Consider the following 9,812-nt stretch of genomic DNA (forward strand, 5'->3'; position numbering starts at 1 on the left):
ATTCCTATTTACAGAATATTCTTAGTTTGTAGTACTAGAGAGAAGATTCAAACTCAAGACCCTACCACCAAATTAACACAACCTAAACTTTCCACATTGTTTCTGCTGAGATGTTTTCAGATGCAAATAATGGAAAACCTGAACTCAAACTGACTTAAATAGTGAAGACATTGGTTCTCTAACATGTCAAGACGTTCATGGGTAGGTTGCTGTAGGGTGAGAGGCACTCGGGCTCCATCTCTGCTTCTCCCAGCTCTGCCTTCTATATTGACCTCACTTTCAGGCTTGTGACAAGATGGCAGGAGAAACAGCTAACAAATGCCATCTCTAGTTACATCTAAGGGAGAATAAAGAGGGGCTTCTCTTCCTGGATCTTCCTCTTAGGCGGAAGGGAGTTCCAACAATCCCCAGATTATATTGAAATGACCATGAAATTGATCTATGAAGACCAACCAACCTTATGGGAAACAGTGTCACAGAAAAAAAATCACTGCCTTATGACCAAAATGAGATCATATGAATCCTTTGTTGACTCAATGATGGCAAGGAAATCAAGTTACCTTAGCCAGTTCAAGTACTCACCTCCTAACAGACCCTTCACTAGGATTCTGAAGCTGTAAAATCACACTGAGTTGCTCATCTTTCTCTCTTGAAGTAGCTGGTGGATTAAAACTGAGAGAGAAGTGTAGCCCATGTGTTAGCAGTCCAGCCCCCTAAGAACTATGCCACCAGAACACCCAACTGGAGGAAGTCTAGAATGGGGATCAGAAACCATGTGTCCTAGCCTTGTTCTGTCATCTGCTTGGTAATAGGAATTTGCCAGTTACTTTGCCTCTCTTAGGCCTTACTTCTTCCTAATGGGTAAAAAGGAATGATGATTCCAACCCTGTTGACACAGAGGTATTGTGAAATATGAATGAAGTAATGTCTGTAGAGGTATTTTGTAAACTGTACCATACAATTTAAATGCATGCCATTACTTCTATTAGCATGGCTCAAAGAGAGAGTTTTTTAGTTACAGTCATTCATGATGCATAGTGATCATCAAGGGTGATAATTAAGGATTTTTAGTAGCTTTGTTAAAGAATTACCTAAATTTTAGTCTTGAGCTGGCAAATTAACTGCAAAATTAGAGGAAAGAATGAAATTTAGTGCTTAAGAAAACCAATTAGAAAGCATCCTCAAGAATGTAATGAGTTTTTGTTTATATATTTAAAGAATTAAGCTGAGCAAATCATGTGAGAAGCTGGACATTATGAAGGATGTGACATTAGGATTGGAAGGAGACTCATCAACAACCTGCGTTATGCAGAAGACACAATCTTGTTTACTCAAAGTGAGGAGGACTTGAAGCTCTTGCTGCAGAACATCAAAAACTGCAGCTATTTCAATGTGAATTGCATCTCAACATCAAGAAGACAAAAATCCTCACCGCTGGTCTGATAACCAACATCATAATATATGGAGAAACTATTTAAATTGTCAATTATTTCATCTTACTTGGATTCAAAATCAACAGCCTTGGTACTAGTAGTCTGTAGGCCAGGAGATGTATTATTTTGGGAAAGTCTTTGGCCAGGACCTCTCCAAATCACTCCAAATCAGGAGCAATGATGTCAATTTGAAGACTTAAGATGTACTTGATTCAGATCATGGCATTTAAAATCACTTGTTATGGATCTGAAAGCTGGACAATGAATAAGAAAGATGGAAGAAAAATGGATGGCATTGAGCTGTAGTATTGGGGAGGAGTACTGAATGGATTGCCACAAGCAGATAGATACATCTTGGAGGATGTGTGGCTGGAGTGCCCCCTTTGAGGCAAGAACAGCGAAGTTCCATCTCATATATTTTGAACATGTTGTTCGGAGTGGCTGTTCCTTGTAAAGAAGCATCATCCTTGGAAAGGTGAAGGGGCAACAAAAGAAAGAAAGACCTTTAATGAGATGGATTGACACAGAGACAGTAGCAATGGACTCAAGCGTGTTAGAGATAATGAGGCCAGCACAGGGTTCAAATCTGTTGTACAAAGGGTTGCTATAATCATATTAAATTCTATGGCACCTAATAACAATGACAAAAGCAACATTTTATACTCTATAAAGAGAAAATTTCCTACAAAGGTACATAACCCTTTTCCTCATGAACTTATCTATACCAATTCAATAAATATGTTTAGGATGTTACTAAGGAAGTAGGAAAATGGTATACATGTAAATGTGAATTAAAACCAGATTCTGTTATGATTTATTTTGGGTTTTTGCAATATCTAAACCACTTTATTAAACTTTTGGGAAAGCAGAATTCTCTAAAAACTACCTCCAATCAGTTTAAAGGAGAGTGGCTATCTTATAGGACAGAATTCTGGAGAATTAGATAAATATATCCATAAACAGCTATCATAAAATCTAGAAAGACAAGAAAGTGGTAGGTAAAGACCTGGGGAATGAAGAGATAAAGAGCTATAAGAGTTTGGAGGATGGAGACATGATTTCTAGTTTTGGGTGATTGTTGTTGTTATTATTGTGTACCATCAAGTCGGAACGGACCCATAGCTGACTCTCTGGTGGGTTTTCAGAGATAGTTAATCGCATGAGAAGAGATTGTCCATCCTATTCCCACAGAACAGTGGTAACTTCTAACCACATTCCTTTGGAATTGCAGCGCAGTTTCTTGCCACTAGGCCACCATGGTCTTTGTAATCAGTTGGGGTTAGGGAAGGCTTTATGGACACGGTTTCATCTGAGCTGGGAGTGACAGGTTTTGCATGGAAATAAAAAGTTGTTGTGTAAGTACATCAAACCTGCTCTGAGGGCTTGAATGTACAACCAGACTGCATAAATCTCCCCCTCTCCTCCCCAACCCCATAGGTAAAAGCACTAACACAGTTCCTCACTATCACAAGTTATGCAGTTGAGTTTCCCCTCACTGGGGGAAATCACAGGGGTTAGCACATCCAGAGCACAAAGAATGAGCCTCCCCCTGGGAAAACCATCTTTGTGATCATGGTATTTCCCCTGCCAGGTGAGTATAGAATGCATTATTCTTGAGTATAAATATGGAATGATATAACAGAAAAGAAAAACTGAGAAAAACATAGATTGCGGCTGTATTGAATAGGGGCTAGAATATCATACTAAAGAATTTGAACTTTATTCAGTAGGCAATAGGGAGTCAGGAAGGTTGTTTGGCAATAGGGTGAGTGCTGACATTGTATCTATGCTTTGTGAGGATTAATCTAGCAACCTATGAGAAAACAGGAAAGAAACTGAAGCTTGGGAGACACAACTAATAATTTGTATATTCATCATGTAAATGTGAATTTGTGAATTGGACCAGGGACACTTAGATGGAGATGAGCAGATACAGAAAAGAGAAACATTTTGGTTAGCAGTTAAGTACTTTATCCACTGAACAACTTGGGATTCTTAGAGAAACCCTACCAGAAAACCACACCCACTGCTGATGCAGGGTTCCAATTTACAGGTGTCCTAAAGGACAGAACAGTGTTGCCCCTTAGCACTTCTAAGGCTGTCATTATTTGCTGGAGTGGACTGCTTCTCCCTTCTGCGGAGCAGCTGATGAATTGGAACAATCAATCTTGTGGTTAGTGGCCCAATGTACTACCCACTGTATGGCCAAGGGCTTCTTAGAGAAACAAATGGGCATGGCAATCAAGGTGAAGACCAATCTGAGAGGAAACATATCACGTACTTTTCATGTGCAAGAGATAAAGAGCCTAAATTCATAGCAATAAAGAAGTCAATGTCCTTCTTCACTCAACTCAAATGTCCTGAAAAATAGGTCTAGCTTCACAAACTGCTGGCTTTAGGGGCTCAAATGATGTCACAGGATTTACAATTCTCGAGCCACTCAGCTTTTCTGTACTGATTTCACTTTGAAGCAGTCCCCAGAAGTTACTGGTTAATATTTTCTCAGGATTAAACCCAGCAGAAGAGAAACCTTGTCATCCTTAGCTGTTCCAGCGAACATTTGAGGTCTGATTCTCCTTGACTAGAAAGAATGATCTGGACGTCCCTCAAGCAACCATCCCTTTGGATATTAAAGATCATTGCTGATAAGTTTAAGCCTGTGTCTGTTACTTTTTTCTGTTACTATTTTAATAATTTGTCTATGAAGAGAGCCTAACATAGTGGGATACAGGGGCACAAAAAAAAAATATTGCCCTGTGACCAAAATTGAAGCTCATTCTAATGGATGAATTCTTACTAATCAAAAGACACTGATTTAGAACAAAGATTACTCCCTCACATTTCATTTAATTAAAGTAATTTTTCTTCTCTTTTTTATATAAATATCAGAACGATTTCAAGTCTGAGAAAGGAGAAAGAGCTGTCTGTCTAAGAAGGTTAGACAAAGGACTATTAAGCTGTGAAGCAAGAGCAGCCTTCGTTTCAGGTCAATTCACTGAATACCAACTAGATGTTGACATGTCATTTGGATTACATTTGAAGTAGAGTAACGTCTCAAAAAATAATTGGAGGGAGGTCATCTGCCTTAAATGAGAAGTATTTTCACCCAAAATATGTCTGAAAAAATTAAAATCTTACAAGATACTTAAATACACTAGAGAAGTTAATTTCTGTCAAAGAATCCTATGGAAAAATCCATTGATAAAGATTTATTCTGTGAAGTGAGTCAGTCATTGTATAAAGGAAATCTACTGTCCTGATCTGATGATCATACATCCATTTTCATATATTGGTTGTATTATAGTCAGGTACCACATTTGAATTGCATTGAGGAAAAATACTGAATCCCATGCTGTTGTTAAATGCTGTCAAGTTGAGTATGACTCATAGCAACCCTATAAACAAAAGATCTGAACTCTGTTCTATCCTGTGCCATTCTCACACTTCCTGACACACAACAGCCCATTGCAGCAGTCACCAAGTCAATGCACCTGGTTGACGGTCTCCCTCTCTTTCACTGATCCTCCACCCTTCCCAGCCTCACTTTCTGTTTCAAGAAATAGCCCTTTCTAGCAACATTCCCAAAGTATGTGAGCTGAAGCCTCATCATTCTTGCCTCCAAAGAGCAATCTAGCTGTACTCTCTCCAAGACATATAATGTTTGTTCTCCCATTATAAGATTTTTAACAAATGGCAACAGTTTTTCTAAAGGAGAAAATGTCACATTTGGAAAGTGTTAAAGGCACAAGTGAAGCTGAAATTTAGTTTCAACAAAACCACTCTGGCTGTGTGAACGTTTTAAAACATATGGCAAAGTCATTCTTTCAACATTCGAAAATGACTGTCATCCAGCTGATTCAAATTGCTCTAACACGATGTCTGCAATGAGATCAAAAGTCCAAGAACTAGAAGAGATGAGCTGGGACTGGCATTTGATCAGTGATTCTTCAAAGCAGTCCTGTGCACTGGGACAGCTAGAATCAGTACTATTAGCAGGCCCACCAAGGCTGTCAATTTGTTGGAGTATTTCAAGCTTGGATTTGCAAAGCCACAAGAAGGTTTGCCATCTGCTGGAGGATTGTTTCCAATTCGATGGCAGAGAAGTTTTTTGAAGACCCAGGGCATCAAGTTGGTAAAATAGACTCACAGCTGACCCTCTAGTAGGTTTTCAGAAGCTATAAATAACCTGTGATGAGATAGCCCATCTTGCTTTCACAGAGTAGCTGGAGGACTCAAACTACCTGCCTTTGAGTTGACAGTGCAATCTTCTCCTGTGCGATTAAAACTGCCTCAGAAAGCCCACTGGTGGTTCAGCTATGAGTCTGTTCTGATATGACAGTACACAACAGCAGCAGCAGGCCATCAGAGCTCTGTTGTTAAAGCAGAATCAGTGAAAAGGAGGGAGATGCTCAGTGGGATGGATTGACCCAGTGCTGCAGTTGTGGTATTAAATATACTGGTTGTTGGGGGGAGATAGAAGATCGGGTAGCATTTTAATCTGCTGTAAAGAGTGGACTATGACTCAGACCCAACTTGACATCTCCTAGAAACAACAACAACCAAGAGATGAAAAAAAGGAGAGACCAGAGAAGGCTGTTGGTATCTGGTAAACTGCACATAACACAGTACCAGACATAGTACACACTCAAGAATTATTGGTTGAATAAATAACTGATGAGTGAATAAGTAGTAAGATGTGAAAAATTTTGGAAGTCACACTTGGGCTCATCACACACAGGCCACACAGGACCAAAACTTCTAGTTTGGTTACTGATTAGCTGGGAGTCAAGGAATTATGCAGGAAACATTTTACTCCTAGTAGATTTTTACAAGAACCAATCAACTTTCCAAACTTATTTTAAAATGCTTCAAATTTATTTCCCATAGAAAACAAATTCTGGGGCAAGAATTCAGGAGCCAAACCCAGAAAACAAACCCTCCCAATTCTCTGTTAATGTACAAACAATGCATGAAAAGTGTTTAAAAGTTGGAGGTATTGTTTGCAATGTAACAATATAAAGCTTTTTAAGGTCTAATGCCAAAGTGATCCCCCTCTCTGTGTTTATTCATGGTAAAGACCTGGGCTTTTAGTGTAGAGGAGGAAATTTAGACATGCCACTTGCAATGTAGGGGCTGATTGGAGTTCTGAGAACCTGAACTAGGGTCAGACTCATTATGATTCTTGAAATACCTCTGTCTTTTCCCTCCTGTTTTTCTTTCTTCAAAACATTTTAATGCTTGACCCTTAGGTGGGCGTTCCTGAGATAATCAGAATAACTTCTTTTCTTTCCTATCTTCCAATATCTCTGCTATCATGGAGGGTCAAGTTCACAGGTTCACAGCTTCTAGAGTCGTCATTAAGTCTGAATAAGAAAGAATCAGAACATTTGGAAGAAAAGAAAATGGAAAGACAGGTATGTATTGCAAGAAGTATAGCAAGTCTGACCCATCGTGAATGACTTTACTTGGACACGGGAAAGGATGTTCCATGATAATTCTGGGACAAGGGTGTGTGTATGGGAGGAACAGCCAGCCAGACACACAGACTCTGAATCAGTCTAATTTGGCTGAGACCAGAGGAAGAATATTCATCCTTTTGGAAACAGGTGACTCAGTGATTATAGTATATAAAGCTCCTCTGCCTTTGGTTTGAAAGTTTGTTTGCTTTAGTGTTTAAATGCTGTAAGGCCCCTGACGTCCACAGCCTTTTTGCCCACTGATTCCCCAGGGCCCTGTTTAGTTGTCTGTAGTAATTATCTCTCTACTTCTCTTAGTCCAAAAGGTCTCTTGGTGACTCAATTGACCTTTTCTATCCCCAATTCTCAGAGTCATTGATGCACACCCTGGGAGCTCTGCACTTTCCCCTTCTCATCCTGGCCACCCTCTCTCATACACCCCCCTACACCTACACACACACACACACACCTTAAATTTTAAGAGCACTGCAGCCAACTACTCCTGTAGTGCTTCTGAAATGCAGTCAGGGGACCTGACAGAATTATCATTTGTTAAAGTGAATAGACATTGTACTAATAGTTTTCTGTTTCTTGATCTAGTTACTGACTGGTCTGTGAAAATTTCAGCAGGCTGTGCACTTAATGATATGTGTACTTCTCTAGTTGTACATTATATTCATTGTTGTTGCGTACCATCGACTCTGAATTGACTTATAACTTACTCTCCAGGGGGTTTTTAAAGGCAGCAAATCACACTATAAAAAATTTGCCCATCCTTCTCCCACGGAGCAGCTAATGTATCCAAACGGTATAACTTTGGGATTGTAGCGCAGCTTCTTACCACTTGCCTATGATTCATTTAGTTTTATATTATTTTTTCAGTAATTTTCATTTTTTATTTACCTTAAGACTCAGGGTTTTGAGGCCTGAGAATCTTCATTCTTTTTTTTTTTTTTAGAAAAACATTTTTTTTGTGTGTGTGACATTTTATTTCATTTTCTTTTTGTTGTTGTTGTGTGCTGTCAAGTCAGATCTGACTGGCATAGGAGACTGCCCATCCTTCCCTAGCGGAGCATCTGGTGGATTCGAACTTTGTGCCTTTGGGATTGCAGCACAACCCTCTGCCACTAAGCCATCAGAGCTCCAAGAATGTTCATTCTTAATAGACTTCTCAGGTGAATGGCGTTTGAGGGTCACCACACTGAGAGAAAATAAGAAAAAGTTAAGGACATTCTAAACATTCAAGAAGCATCACACACAAGTGTTCAGTGTGGCATTTCCTGGCCTAATTCCACTACTTACATATGAACCTCAATGGTAAACCTGTGTCTCACATACTTGGGCATGTTGTCAGGAGGGTCCGGTCTTTGGACAAAAGACATCGTGATGCGACAATGAAGGGTCAGAATAAAAAAAGAAAACCCTCAACAAGAAAGGTTGACATAGAGACTGTAACAAGGGACTCAGGTATATCAGACATTGTGACAAGGGCACAGGATAGGGCAAGATTCAGATCTGTTTTTCATAAGGTCGCTATGAGTTGAAGTAAACTCAAAGGAACCTGACAAAACAACAACAATAATATTCTACAATATTGTTGATTTAGAACCCAGACTAGGTGCCTGCCCTTCTACTGCCAGCTGCTGTCTGCTAAGGGATCATCTAGGTAATTGGACTCCATCCCTGCCCTTGAGGAGATAACTGAGTTAACAACTGCAGCACAGACCAATGAACGTTAGCATAGAGGGTAAACACAGGGTGAGCCTGGACCCTTGAAAGAGGCATTTCCCCAACCTTCATAGAGCTGTCTGAAGATCTTGGGCACTTCCAGCTTCTGTTCATGGGATGGTGCTCCCTCTCCTCCCCTTCCTCCTCCAGAGCCCTCTGGTTCATTCTCCCAGCTTCTAGGATGGCCCCACCTCCCCGCTTGGCCTCTAGAGTAGGCACGGGAGGAACAGAAGGTATCAGGAGAGACCTGGTGCTGTTATAGTTCAGAAAACAAGCTCGAAAGCCAGAATGTTCGAGTTCATAGCCCAGTCCTGCCACATCTTAGCTTTGTGCAGTCTATAGGGAGTTGGCTGCTAACCTCAAGGTGGTGCCCCTCTGGGAGTTAGAGTCTACTTGGTGCTATGAAGGAGAAAGAGGGCAATTTCCTCCTGTGCTGTTTTTCGTCTCCAAAAACTCACTGGAGTGTCAACCATTTGTTAGTTCTGACTCAATAGCAAAAAGAGAAAGAGAATTCTAGGGCCTGTTTGGGAGTGCCACCTACTATTGTTGTTGTTGATTGCCTTCCAGTTGAGTACGACTCATAGTGACCCTGTGAATAAAAAGCCTGATGCCCCTCTACAACTATTGACATTTATCAAAGTTCATAGAGTTTCTGGAGACATGTTATTTTCCTGCTATTATTGTTGTTATGTGTTCTCAAGTAGCCTGGAACTCATAGTGACTCTATGTACAACAGCCCTAAACCCTGCTCTATCCTGTGCCAATCTTATTGTTTCTGGCACACCTATGCCATTACCCCAGTGTCTGAATCAATCCATTTCATCGAGGGTCTTCCTCTCTTGTGCTGTCCCTCCACCCTCTCAAGCATGATGTCCCTCTCCAAGGACTGATTCTGTCTTGCAACATGTCCAAAGTATGTCAGACGAAGCTTCAGAATCCTTGCTTCCAAGGAGCAGCCTGGCTTCACCCTCTCTAGGATGAACTTATTTGTTCTCCTAGGACTAGGAAGGGTAATTGTGAGTATTGTTGTTGTTGTTATGTGCCGTCGAGTCGCCTGCGACTCATAGCGACCCTATGTACAACAGCCCTAAACTCCGCTCTGTACTGTGCCAATCGCACTGTCTCTGACACTCCCATCCCATTTATCCCAGTCACTGAATCAATCCACCTCATAGAGGGCCTTCCTCTCCTGCAC

This window comes from Elephantulus edwardii, unplaced genomic scaffold (assembly GCF_000299155.1).
Source record: "Elephantulus edwardii isolate Elephantulus edwardi_28Jun2011 unplaced genomic scaffold, EleEdw1.0 scaffold00163, whole genome shotgun sequence".
Taxonomy (NCBI): domain Eukaryota; kingdom Metazoa; phylum Chordata; class Mammalia; order Macroscelidea; family Macroscelididae; genus Elephantulus; species Elephantulus edwardii.